This window comes from Lissotriton vulgaris, chromosome 9 (assembly GCF_964263255.1).
Source record: "Lissotriton vulgaris chromosome 9, aLisVul1.2, whole genome shotgun sequence".
Lineage (NCBI taxonomy): Eukaryota > Metazoa > Chordata > Amphibia > Caudata > Salamandridae > Lissotriton > Lissotriton vulgaris.
The window spans coordinates 773,705,430-773,719,257 of NC_141697.1; the positions used below are offsets into that span (position 1 = coordinate 773,705,430).

The following is a 13,828-nucleotide window of genomic DNA, read 5'->3' on the forward strand; positions in this document are numbered from 1 at the left end:
CTTTCTGAAAAGGGTAACTAATGGTTGAAAAAAGTTGCTCTGAAGAACGTAGGCTGCTCTTTCAAGAAGGGTAGAAGATTCAATCAATCAATCTATCAGGATTTGTAGAGCGCTGCTGCTACACCTGTGAGGGTCTTGAGGCGCTATCGGAAGAGGCTGCCAGTTCTCCTATTGGTTGAACAACCAAGTTTTGAGGTCCTTCTTGAACTGATGGAGCGATGGTGAGGCTCTGAGGTGCAGGGGATGTTGTTCCAGGACAAGAACGGTAGAAGATTGGAAATGGGACGAGCATTACAAAATATTATGCACTGGAATTGCTCTCTGTTTATTTGAAATATTCCATGTTTAGGTCTCGCTGAGCCAGCGCATGCGCTGCCCTGCAAGACATTTAGTATTGGGGTTTTCAAAGTGCTGCCACAGGCTTTTGCTGGCCTAGCGCTTGCGTTCATGTGAGCGTGCACGCGCGCAGCCGCCATCTGCTTCCCTTCCAGCTCGATCACTTTCACTTTTTCGTGCTACTCCGCGGGCGCTCGCATCATTAGCGTGTTTGTATTTTTTAAACATTAATACAAGCTTCCTGTGTCGCGCAGCCAATGCTTGTTAATGTGGCAAGTGAGTTGTGCCAGTTGCAGTGGACTCCTGCGAAAAATCTTGGGACCCGGAATTTAATGTTTTTTTAATGTAAGTTAATGACTGAGCACATGGCAGCTGTTAAAACACAGTTTATTTTTGAATTTTTTAAATTATTGTGTCAGTAATGATAACTAATCACACTGTAAACCTCCACCGTCGTAGCTTCGGTTGCGCACTAGCAGTTAAAACCTCTTCCGCCGCTAGGTAGCAGCAGGCGTGTACGAGTTCAGTGACAGTCGCTTTTGAAACAGGATATTTTTCCCTCAGTAAAGCAGCTGTCCATTCAAAGTTTTTAAAAAAGCGCGTCTTCTCAAAACCGATAATTTAGCCGCCCATTCACGGAGGTCATTTTGAACTTAACTCACGATCTATTTTAATCCGCCTACAAGTGCATATGCTGTCTGAGGAGTTTTTATAACTGTGAGGTTTGACTTCCCGTAACAACTGTAAACCTTTTTTCAAGTCGATAGTAATTCAGTAGGACCGACTCAGAGAGAGCTAGAAAATATATTTCAACAAAATGTCGCCCACTTCCCAGTAGCGGCACAATCTTGAGCTGTTTTTGCCACTTACACTGCAGTGCCTACGCCACTGGTTTTAAAAAGAGGGGATACTAATTGAAACTTTTCTAGGCTCTGACTGTGGGTGTTTTTGACATGAATTTAACATTTTATCAAACTCGGAAGGATGACAGGTGAGCTGGACCTGCATAATTCCAAGCTGTGAGCTTTCCATGCACAGTTCCACAATGGATCATTCGCTGGTGGTTTGCACCTGATACATTTGATGGTATATGGGTTTTAGGCAAATGTTGAACTGCTGTGGGTAAAATCCCAGTGGATTCCAGTTGCACCCTGGCAGTGTCATCTGGTTTCTCATGGTGTCTACGGTCATTGCACTAAATGGTGCTGTCAATATTCGTGTACTATATAAACCGTTCACCTGGGACAATACTATTCCAACAACTATATATGTTTCCTTGCTTAAAGAATTTGTCAACCTTAATGAACCGTACCAATGATTGATTGTCAACTTGCAATTGTTAATTATTATTTATGTATAATTATGTATCTTGACATCGCATATATGTTGACTGACATTTTGCTCTGCCTTGGTGAATTTATGATGAACTGTGAACTTTGACATCTGACCTCGTTACATATCTGGGGCCTTATTTATGAAGGCCTTGCGCCGCCGATGCGCCACTTTTAAAATGGGAAAAAGTGACGCACTGGCGGCGCAAGGCATTCATAAATAAGGCCCCTGGTTCTGCTTTCCCTATTTGATATTTGTATTGCTATGACCTCATATGCATTTTTAATGAACCTGAGTTATGATAACTCATGTATGACTAATGACAATGGTGCCTCATGTGAAATATCCCTTGATCCTCACAGTGCGCTTCACAAACCTTGCTCCCCCTGGGTTGGGGAGTTTTGAATTTGATTTCTGACATCACCATGCAATTGGTGCTCTTTCGGGTTTTCCTCTTTTCGATTATTTAATTATTTGTCTTTTGATAATATGATTTATGTATTTTCTGGTATGTGGGTCACAAACGCTTTTTATATAATCAGCCTTCAGAAGGCCCCAGGCATGGGAGCCGAGAAGGGGCGAAGCACTTGTTGGCTGTCTTTTCTACTAGCAGAACTCTCTTAAATCACAAGAGAAATGAACGTATTACAAGAAGGACGTTTTGGCTACTCTGAACCTTTCTATCCATTTTGGATTCAGAACAAACAAGATGATTTAGCTGTCCAGCTGTGTCTTTCCTATAGTCCATGTCTGGTAATTTCAGTCTGTTTTTCTCTTTAATCAGTAGGGTTTACCTTTCATTCTTTCACGAGACATTTATAACCTAAATTTCAAAACCATACAGCATCTCTGCATCCACTGCAAACCACTTGTAGCTGGTTACTTTTGAATCTCAAACGCGCGCCTGCTAAGCGACATCACTGGGAGCTGTTTTTCGTCTGCCAATCACCTTTCTGCTTTCAATTCCAGGGGACAATAACAGCAGGACAGTCCACAAAGTAAAGGAGGAATAATGTCAGACATGGTTTTATGTAGGTTGCCCTGTTACAGAATGTGTGGATTATGTAGGACAGAGGGACAGGCACTAGACTGTATGGATGGTGTTTCACCGTGGAACGTTTTTCTCCCATGTTTAAATGTCTGCAGAAAAGCTCTGACAAAATCTTAAACTCCGAGTCTTTTATGAATTTAAAATATTGTATTGAGAATTATGAGACTTATACCAGTATCACCAAAAAGAATGCACATAAGGACAAAGGAAACCAAAATCAGATTATCTGCCACACGCTCCTCTGAATCCAACATTTGAGCTCCTGTTGCAGCAGCGATGGAGAGATTGCATTGTTGAGGGTTCCATAACACATATGTAACCATTAACCATACCTGTGCGCATTTTAGCAGCGAAAAAAACATCACAGGTGTTACATTTCACCTTTACCTTTTATTTTTCAGTCACGTGAAAGTAACTTTAATTGTGATGGCTTGCCATATTACCCTTAAACATGGGGATATTACATATGCACATACTTGAGTTTAGAGGTGTACGCAATGTGGGAAAGGCATTGCAAATAGTGGCAAAAACCTCAAAACACACCACTTTGTGTATGTGCACCACATTTGCATGAAACAAATCCTCTATAAACACCCACACCCTTGCATCAGAGAAACGGTTATGGTGAAATTCAATGCGTGGCATTCGTCATGAATGCCACAACATGGAATTTTACTATAACCGTAATACATCACAACACAATTTTTTTTTTAATATAAAAAAAACAGCAGATGCAGACTTTGGAATCACAATGTTGGCCGCAGACTTCACGTAGTGCATGTTCAAGTCAGAGTTGCGCAGATATTTGTAAGACTCAGGCATTGTGATGCACTCGAATATATAGTTCCCATGGAGCTTTTTTCAGCATTTGCAGCCATGCCTTGAATACAAACAAGCATTGGCATAGCCAATGGGTCTCGCCTTTGGGGCCTTACAAGCGTTTAACCATGTAACAGTTAATGTTGTTGCACCAAGGATATTGTGCTGCATAACTAAATACTTATAAGGTCCCAAAAGCGAGACCTATTGGCTATGCCAGTGCTTGTTATTATTGCTCTTTTCCTGTTTCATGGGTACACTAATCTGCCCCCTCTGGATTTTCAAGAGAGTGAAAATGCCTGTCAGGCGTTGCTTTTACATTTTCAGCTCGGCTTGGTGGTTATTTCACTGGTATCTGCAATCTGTAATATTTTTCTGGAATAATAAATGCATAACACCATTTTGTGGTTTTGAGGCTATTTTGCTAATCCATTAGTTACAGACTTTTGCAGAGTCCAGGAGTTAGAGTGTGCCTAATGAGCATCGCTTGTGGACTGATATGTATCTCTTAGAAAGCTCTAGTCTACTATGAGACCATCAGAGACCTATTTTCTCTCTTTTTTTAAATAGATTGTGTTCCTTCAAAACCTGGATGATTCTAAATGATTTCTTTTACGACAGTTTTTCAAATATATTTTTTTAAATACAGTGGTTCTGAAGTGAAACTCTTTGAGTATTCCAATATTTTTTTTATGGTGCAATAAACAAGAGCATCGCTTCTCTGCAGAAGTTATCATATTGTTGTCAGTAAGAAAAATGTTTGCACGTCCCCGAAGGCTGTTTGCACGGCTGGATAGCATTCAGTCCATCCAACCTTGAAAGAAGCCCTCTGTCCTCAACTCTACGTGGGGTTTCCCTGTTTCTTGCATGACCAGCCAAACTCCCATGGCGTGCACATTCTTTGCACTCTCTCTTGTCTCTTTCTCTCTCACATTCCTCCTGTCTCTCTCTTTTATGCCTATCTGTTTCACTCTCTGTTTCTCTCTCTCTCGCTCTCGATTTCTTTCACTCTTTCTTTTTGGTCTCTTTCTCTCAGGAGAAGATTTATTCTCCTCCCACCCTTTCACGTTCTCCTTCTTTCTCAAAAGACACATTTAATGCATGAGCCCCCTTTCTCTTTGTTTTGTTTTTTAATATCAGGCATGATTTAAGTTTAGGTTTTCTCTGCCATATGCTTTACGCAGGGGATACAGCCCTTACACTATCTGTCCCATTTTTCTTAAAACACCCTTGGACTGTTCAAGGATCCTACTGCGCAGGGCTAACGGCTTTTAAAACTTGACTCTGTATGAGCAAATATACATATGTATGTCTTATTAAAGATGTGTATCCAGTGATGTGGCGCCTATTCCTAGAACACCTGGAGCGATGCAAGTTCTCATCATTCCCTTATTAATGGGATGCTTAGGGTTGGATGATTGACACAATGCTGGGTAAAGCACAGAGAATCGTATAGGGAAAAAGCAAATGATTGCAGGATGATGCAGATGTGCAAAGTACCCCTGGACTTCGGCCTTAAAATGAGATGCCTCATGCTTCATTCGCCCATTTATAAATGATAAAAGTGCTTTTGAATGTAATATAAAGTGTTATTAGGACACATTTTGAATGAATGAAAGTAATTCCTAGAGTAAAGTTATTTGGCTATTTAGGAATATGATCCACTAAAATGCAATATGCATTTTCTAAATCGATTTGATTAAAGTCAGTATCATTCAACAGTCTCCTGCCTGTGCTTGCTTCAGTGCAGAATGTGGTGAACGCACAGGGGCAGGCACAACAGAGGTTTATAAGGAAATACCTCTTTGTGGATGATCACCCCAGAAAAGTTTGGATTGATACTGCCAGTTTTTCGGCTCAAACAAAGCCCAAGTGCATGCTTTCTGGACCTTCAAACGTATGTGTGATTGGCTAATACCTGTTTGGCATATTTACCTTGCTTTTAAGTCCCTAGGACATGGGGCACTCAGTGTACCCAGGGCCTGCAAGATAACTATCACCAGTAGACTGCAACACTGATTGTGCCACAACTGCAGTGACAAGATGAAAACAAGTCTCAGGGTCTGCCACTGCAGGTTAGTCAGCTTGTAAACCGCTAACTCGACATGGCAAAATAACCCTTTTTTCCAAGAACAAACCTTGCTTTTTAATATTAATGCATCACCCCCAAGTAAGGCCTTAGGACCCCATAAGGCAGAGAGCAGGATATTCAAAAGAAGGAAATTTTTCTTTTAGGTATAATATGCGCTGACCGTGAAAACTCAAAGGCTGGTAGTCCCATTGACTAGTATGAGGTTACATTGGCCGAACTGCTAAGAGCTAACTTGCATTTAAAGTAACTCTTTATATAAATGTGACTTTGCGGACGATACGCAGCTGACATTCTCCTTGGAAGGAGATCAGGCAGTTTCCTTGGAGCAAGAGTGCATACGCCAGACTGCAGATTGGCTGCGGAAGAACTCTTTGCAGTTCAATGGTGGAAAAACTGAGGTGCTCTATTGCTCTCCTGCAAGGCCGTCCACATACTCCCCGTTGGAGTTTAGACTCACTCCAGAGGAGGATCCACTGACCCCGGCCAATACGGTGCGGAATCCGGGGGTCCTAATAGATAAGAATTTCCAGATGGAGTCGCAGGCAACTAAGATAGCTAATGTCTGCTTTGGCTTGTTACGCCTGCTACGTCGAATACTTCCCATCCTACCAAAAGACTTACGCCCTTTGGTAGTGAGCTGCACAGTGTTGAGCAGACTGGACTACTGCAGCTCCCTATATTTAGGAGCCCCCCAGTACATCTTTGAGGGCCTGCAAAGAGTCCAGTCTGCAGCGGCAAAACTGGTGCTGAGTTTGCCACGCCATTCGTCCTCTACTTCTGCATTGAGACAGCTTCACTGGCTACCAACCAGGGAAAAGGGTAATTTCAAGTCACTTTGCCAGGTGTTCAGAGCCTCACATGAGTTGGGCCCAATTCCATTACAGGAAAGATTTTCCTGGTACCTTCTGCTCGGGTACCGGTTTGCTTGCAGTTACAAAATTTAAACGCTCCCGGATGGGGGTGGGGGGGGGCTTTCAGCGTGGTAGGGACACAGTTATGGAACAAGTTGCCACAAAGGATCAGACAGAGTGTTTCACTAACCGAATTCAGGAAAAGCATGAAAACTTGGCTATTTCCGAAACTCTGATCCACACGCTCCATCCTTCTGTTCACCATCAAGCTGACCAAGTGTTTTGATATCTGAAGCACCAGGATACCCGTAGGGTGGCAGTAGCGCTATACAAGCATAGATACAATACAATACAATACTTTAAAAAGTCACCACTTTCCATTCCAAATTTCCAGTGGCTGTTTCTGATTAATTACACCAGTTCACAACTGATCCAGCTTATTGCTCTCTTGCCAGGAAGTGTGAATTTCTCACAGGAATGGGGAACAAATGGTCTGTTGGTAGGAGGAGGTGTGACCACCTCCTGACACGATAGCTAGAGTGCTGTGGATGCAGATGCCCAAGCTTATAAGACTCAGCAGCCTATAACAGACAAATGTAAAGTAATGTAAAGAAACATTCCTATAGCACACCTATCACTCCAGGGAGCAGCTTGGCGCTTAGGACCAGAATAGATGAGAATTGATAAAAAAACTGCACCTGTCCGTGGAGACCGACACTCATACTAACGCTTTGCACGCTGTGTCTGTAAGACTATATATCCAGGTCTTAAGTGATTTTCTGAAGCGTGTTTCAGAGGGGATTTGGCGTAGTTGGGAAGGGAGTTTGTTGTATGCCATGGACCCAATTACTGCCAGGGATTGTCTTCCCTTAGTAGCCAGCCTAAACTTGGGGATGGTAAGCACATTTGCAGTAGAGGATCTGAGGTTTCGCGATGGACAGTAACGAATGAAGCCTTTCCGAAGATATTAGGGCCTTGAGAGTGAACGGCCCTAAAAGTGATGACTAATATTTTAAACAGGATGCGCTTCTGAATGGGTAACCAATGGAGAGCATCCAGCGCTGCCGAGGCGGAGGTCTTCCTGGGCCATCTAAGCACCAAGCGGGCGGCTGCATGCTGGACCATCTGCAGCCTGTGCAGAACCGCTTTATTCGATCCTGCATATAGGCTGTTACAATAGTCCAATCTTGATGTTATTAATGCAACCACTACCGTACGTCTCGCTGCCATAGGGAAAAGGTCATAGAATTTTCACAATCCCTTTATGATGTTAAAGCAGGTACCTGCCACAGCCAACGCTTGTTGTTTAAAAGACAAAGTGTCATCAAACTTAATTCCCAGATTACGGGCAGCACTAATTGTGTTAGGAGGCACTTCTGCATCCTCAGGCCACCATTGCTTGGGGACAAACAGATTTTGTTGTCCAAATGGCAAGATTTCTGTTTTTCCCGAGTTACATTTCAGGTGATTGTTTCTCATCCATTCAAAGGTGGCTGAGAGACAGTTTTTGAGATTTTCTTCAGTGTTCAACATGTCATTGTCAAGGACCAGGATCAGCTGCGTATCGTCCGCATAAGAGATGATACTGATCTTAAAGGACAAAAATTTATTTGATCAGGGGGACCATGTAAAGGTTGAAAAGCGTTGGGCTCAGACTAGAGCCCTGGGGCACCCCTGTCATCAGAGCTTTTTCTTCTGAGCAGAACTGTCCTAGAGTAGTCACTTGACGTCTATGTTTAAGAAAGTTCTTAAGCCATTCCAGTACGGTTCCTGCTATGCCAGATGTTGCTAGGCGGTCTATAAGAATAGCATTTGAAACCGGGTGACTTACAAATGTAAGTCACCCTTTAGCCTACACTCTCCTTTCTCCAGGATAGCTAGCTGTCTTCTATTTCAAAGAAGGAAAACCTGTTGCAGAACTTTCCAAGAGGTGTTGCTCATTATGATGGACACATCTCAGGGGTGTGCCATAGCTCTGACTTTGGGAGGAAATGTTGTGACATCTCTATGGTGTTATTTAGTGCCAGTCCCATAGGAAGTGATGTAAAAGTGAAAGGGTGATAATGGAAATTTTACCCTCATTTGTTAGGGAGCCTTTCCAGCCAGAAACTCAAAACTGGCATAACACTGGCACCCCTGGGTATCAGCCTCGGAACACCACTGGACTCAGAAGGAACAAGAATTACTGCATCTGCTGAACCTGTGGACCTCAGAAAGAAAAGCTGCACCAAGTAGGACTGCACAATTTGAACCAAGGACACAACTTCAGAAATAGAGGGCTGCTCCTGCTGTTAAAGTTGTGAATAGATATGCAAAGGGCTGGCCTTGCTACCACTTGTTCCAAAGACCAACGAGTGCCCTAAAAGGGCTAGTATGCTATCGTCCTGTTAAGCTCCAAAAACAAAAATGCAAAAAAAGTCCTGCAAGTGCACAGCTGAGCAGTTACAACTGGACTGCCTTGGACCACGCAAGTGCATCCTGGGAGATTGAGTCTTAGCCCCCAAGAGGTGCGTCCCTTCAAGGTTTTGGACCCTTGGCTGGCCTATAAATGTAGCCTTTCTTCTGAAAAACACTGCAACTTGTGAGAGAAGAGCTAAAAAATAACAACACTTAAAAAAGAGCCAGAGGCTACTACACTACCACTGCTCAGCTCCCTGTCATCATCAAAGCCTTCCTGGGCCACTGACTTCAAATTGCACCTGTTGAAAAGTTTTGCCAGTTTGTGGCTAGTATCAAATTCCTATGGAGAACCAAGGCTCATACAGGACCACTTGACTTCTTGTGTCTGCTGATGTTGAGCCCAGTGCCAGATCTAACCTGTAAACTACCCTGCTGACTCGCCCCTTTGACAGACAAAAGAACCAAAAGAGTTTCTAAGTGAGAAGGTAAATGTTTGACCTGGACCAACCTGGGCATTTGATAGATGCTCCTGGTCTGCATGAAACTTTTACTTTGGCCCAGACCCCCGCATTTGAGGCTCAGAGTCTACAACTACCAAGCATTTGAAATGCAATTGGTCTCGCCTTTGGGACCTTATTTGTATTTAGCTATGCAGCACATTAGCCTGGGTGCTGAATCATCTACTGTTCTTTAAAATGGAGGGAAAGTAAGCACCAAACTGCGTGACATGCCAGGTGTGGGATCACATGGAGAGAAATATTGCCTTTCAGCAGGAAATGGTATAGTTCAAAGCTCTATTTTTAGTATAAAATCAGGGCCTTCGGTGGTCATATCACTGAAAATATAAGATAAAAAAATATATTATTGTCTACAGGTGCTCATGGAAGACAATTTCTGTGGACTGGAATCTAGAGAATGCTAAAGTGATTCTGGTATTTTACTGACCTCTGATGGTCGTTTTCTATCAAGAAAGTTAAATAGAGGCAGTTGCCAGAAAAAAAATGTAAAGTCCCTCAGCAGAAAGCAATTTTGGTATTTTACTGGCCTCTACTGGTCGTTTTCTATCAAGTCAGTTAAATAGAGGTAGTTGAACAAGCATAAAGCAATTCTGGTATTTTACTGACCTCTACTGGTCATGTTCTATCAAGACGGTTAAACAGAGGCAGATGAGCAGGAAAAAAAGTCCCTAAGGGGAAGTAGATAAGTCCTAGGGCTGATCTCCAGAGCCCACAAAACACATACACATGAAAGTATATGCTAAAGTATATACAAGAGGTCTCGAATGTTTGACCTAAAAAGCAGTGATTTGTGAAGCTTTTGAGTGAATTGCAGTGATTTATGAGACCCTTTCAAAAATTATAACTCCAGTTCCCTGAATCAGATGTTTGTCATTTTGGTGTCTAGTTAAAGAAAAAAATGTATAGTATTTTTATAAATCGGAGTGGGATTTTTATTGTATGATGTGTCATACTTAGTAAGTGTTTTGGCACTGGTAAATACATAACACTTGTTTTACTTTGAGTTAGGCCTGACTGCTTTGTGCCACCGCAGCTCAGGACTGGGCCTGATACACAATAGTGAATGGATCAGTAAAGCTTAATTTGAAAATGTTAATAATAATAATAATAATGTCAAAAGGATACTACTACTACTACTGATAATAATATTAATAATAACATCAACAATAATAATATCCTCAGGGGGCTTAAAGTATTTCTTAGTAGCCAAACTTTTCAGAGTGCCAGATTTGCTTCATACCCAGTCTGTCTAATCTTGATTCTATCTGATGCTTCTTTCTTCTAACACTCTACCTTCTTATCACTTTATTGCACTTTGGTTTGTTTTTCTTCCCTGCTTCCTGCCTTTGTCCCTATTTTCCTGCCTTTCTCTTTTGCCTCATTCTTTATCCATTTTCATGCTTTTATCTATCTTGCCCTTGGTCAAATTCTGATGATGAAATTCAATTTGAGCCCCCTAAAGACGAGTGCTGGTCCCACCATCTGCAAACACCTGTACAAATGAAGAACGGCTCTTTAGGAGTTGTGGGGATTAACCAGCCCTTGCAAAGCAAAATAGTCCAGAAGATCTTAGTTTATGGTTCTCTTAACTGGATTCTGTGTAATTGACGTGTTATGATCCCTTTGTCGGTGTGCATTTTTTTTTTATCTGGGATGCATTCGTAATACTCATGGTGCCAAAGATGTGTGAACTTGGTTTTAAATACATAAGCTGTTTTAAAGAATTTAGCTTGAAATAAACTATTTAATTCTTTTGGTCATTCATGATGAGAGATTTTTGATGAAATTGAAACCTTTATTGAAAGAGATGCGTTCCCACTGTACTGACTCAGGGACATTTGAGGGTAGGAGGAAGAAGAGTAGAGTGCTGAGCCTTGCCGCTTAGTGGGCTGTTGCATCCAATGCAGGAATTTGTCTTTTACAAAATAGTCACAGGTTCAGATTCTGATCACTCAGCATTTCATCCTTCCAAGTTTGACCAAATGACTACCATTGAGTTGAGTAACAAATGTCTCCTGTCTTTGGGTGTTAGGAGAGAGTACGGCTGAAGGAGAGAGTAGCCGTAGTGGAAAACCTTTCTTTTGGTTTGCTCAGGCTCTCGAGGACTAAGGGTCTGCTGGACAGATATTTCTGATCAAAAACTTGATTCTAAACAGAAAGATGGTTTCTCTTCATGAAATTAATTGGGACTTTTCAGAAGAGTGACTAATGACACTCTGAGTGTCATTGGGGAGTTGGATCAAGAGTTGTACTTCATTAATTTCAATGTGGCCCTTAGGAAGAATGGTCAGGAGTGAAGTTCAGTACCTTATCGGTGTGTGTGTGTATATATATATATATGTATATATATTTATGTATATATATATATATTTTTTTCAAACACTTCAGCCCCTCCGTACACGGGACTCGTCTCAAAGAAGAGCCCTCAAAGAGTCGCTTTAGCGTGGCTAGCCATTTTATTCATAGCTCTGCAGCATAACAAGGATTACAAACGCGTTTCGGCGTTGCTGCCTTCGTCAGTGTAAACCATCGCATTTTTTTAAGTGATTTAAATAAAAGTTAATTGTGACTTCCTGTCACGTGTGCTAATAGTAAAAATAAAAAAAAAAAACGGCACATTTCATTCAATTCCATCATTGGAAAAGGCGGCCATCTTGTAGTGGTCAATATCGCGCTAAAACAAATTCATATATATACAATTTATGTACAATCATCAGTGCTTTTTAGCGCATTCACAAATCATTGTGTTATTATACTAATCAATTCATTAGTAATACCAATTTATATTTAGGTATAATGTTACATCACATATTCCTGGTCACCTATCATTTCTGAAGGCCGTTGTCCTATACAGTTCTCATTATCACTCCTTTTATTAAACAACTATTTTTGCTTTCGGAGTTGGGAACTGTAAAAGGTGGTTCACGGATATTAGGGGTGGGAGTTGCCTTGCTTATAGTACTCAACGTGGCCCTGGTAATAAAGCCCTGAATGGGCATTATCATGTTCTAATCAGTTTTTTGGTCAGATCTTGAGATTTGGGAGACAAATTTCTTTCTTTCTTTTCTCAGATGTAATCTCCCCCCAGTTGTTTGACAATTTATTAGATGTGGGTCCACATTTCTTCCTCATTATTCATACCTCCTGGGATCTTAGTCTGGAGTAGGATAATGAACCTGGATTCCAAATTTCGCAGCTTTTTTACCCAGTCTCCACCTCGTTCATTCCTGACTAGTTGATCTAGTACGAAGAAGGTGAGTAGGTTGCTGTTGCTTTTATGCATCTCCTCGAAATGCGAGCTACTGGATAGCTCTGGTCTTTCTTTGAGATAGCTCTCACGTGCTCGAGAACTCTGAGTTTGGTATGCTTAATTGCGCTCCCTATGTATTTTCTCCCACAGGGGTACATTAAGCCAAAAAAAAAAATATATATATATATATATATATATATATATATATATATATATATATATATATATATATATATATATATATATGTATATATATATATATGTATATATATATATATATGTATATATATATATATATATATATATATATATATATATGTATACATATATGTATATATATATATATATGTATATATATATATATGTATATATATATATATGTATGTATGTATATATATATATATATGTATATATATATATATGTGTATATATATATATATATATATGTATATATATATATATATATATATATATATATGTATATATATATATATATATATGTATATATATATATATATATATATATATATACATATATGTTCCAACAAAGAGCCCTCGCTCTCTGAGAAGGCACACAGCGCTCTCCCCACCTCCGGTGTATACACCTTGCTGTCACTCGCAAAACCGGCCTTCATGACATTACTTCCATTGTCCGACGCATTTCAAGGCTGGTACGCCCCTTCATTATGGACTCAGCACAGGGGGAAATGAAAAGCTCACCACTTGCTCCATTCCATCATTTTATTGAATGAAACACCACCCTTAGTGGGCGTGACAAAATCTTGACACCCAGCGGCATGCTGGTATTTGCAGTCCCAAGAGGGGTGAGTACATTCTATCCTTCAGTAGGCACAGTCCCCCTGTTTAGTTAGCTTCCGTATTGTCCTGTAGTAGGAGAGAGGGTCAGGTTGCGAGCAGAATCACCCCGGGGAGAGCGCGCTCACCAGAAAGGAAGGTTCCCTTCACAAGCCTTTACACGCTCAGCTGCACTTCTAGTCTGAGCCAAAAATGGTGCTCCCCTACACGGCCAACCGTAGCCATGTAAATTAATGTTCCAACTAAGAGCCCTCGCGCTCTGAGAAGGCACACAGCGCCCCTTCATCATGGACTCAGCACAGGGGGAAATGAAAAACTCACCACTCGCTCCATTCCACCATTTTATTGAATGAAACACCACCC

General features: G+C 41.2%; 1 protein-coding gene across 1 annotated transcript in view; it reads left to right on the forward strand.

Moving 5' to 3' along the window:
* LOC147692232 (neurexin-2-like) overlaps positions 1 to 13,828 on the forward strand; it is a 1,848,214-nt gene that overhangs the window by 185,082 nt on the left and 1,649,304 nt on the right. The window lies entirely within an intron of this gene.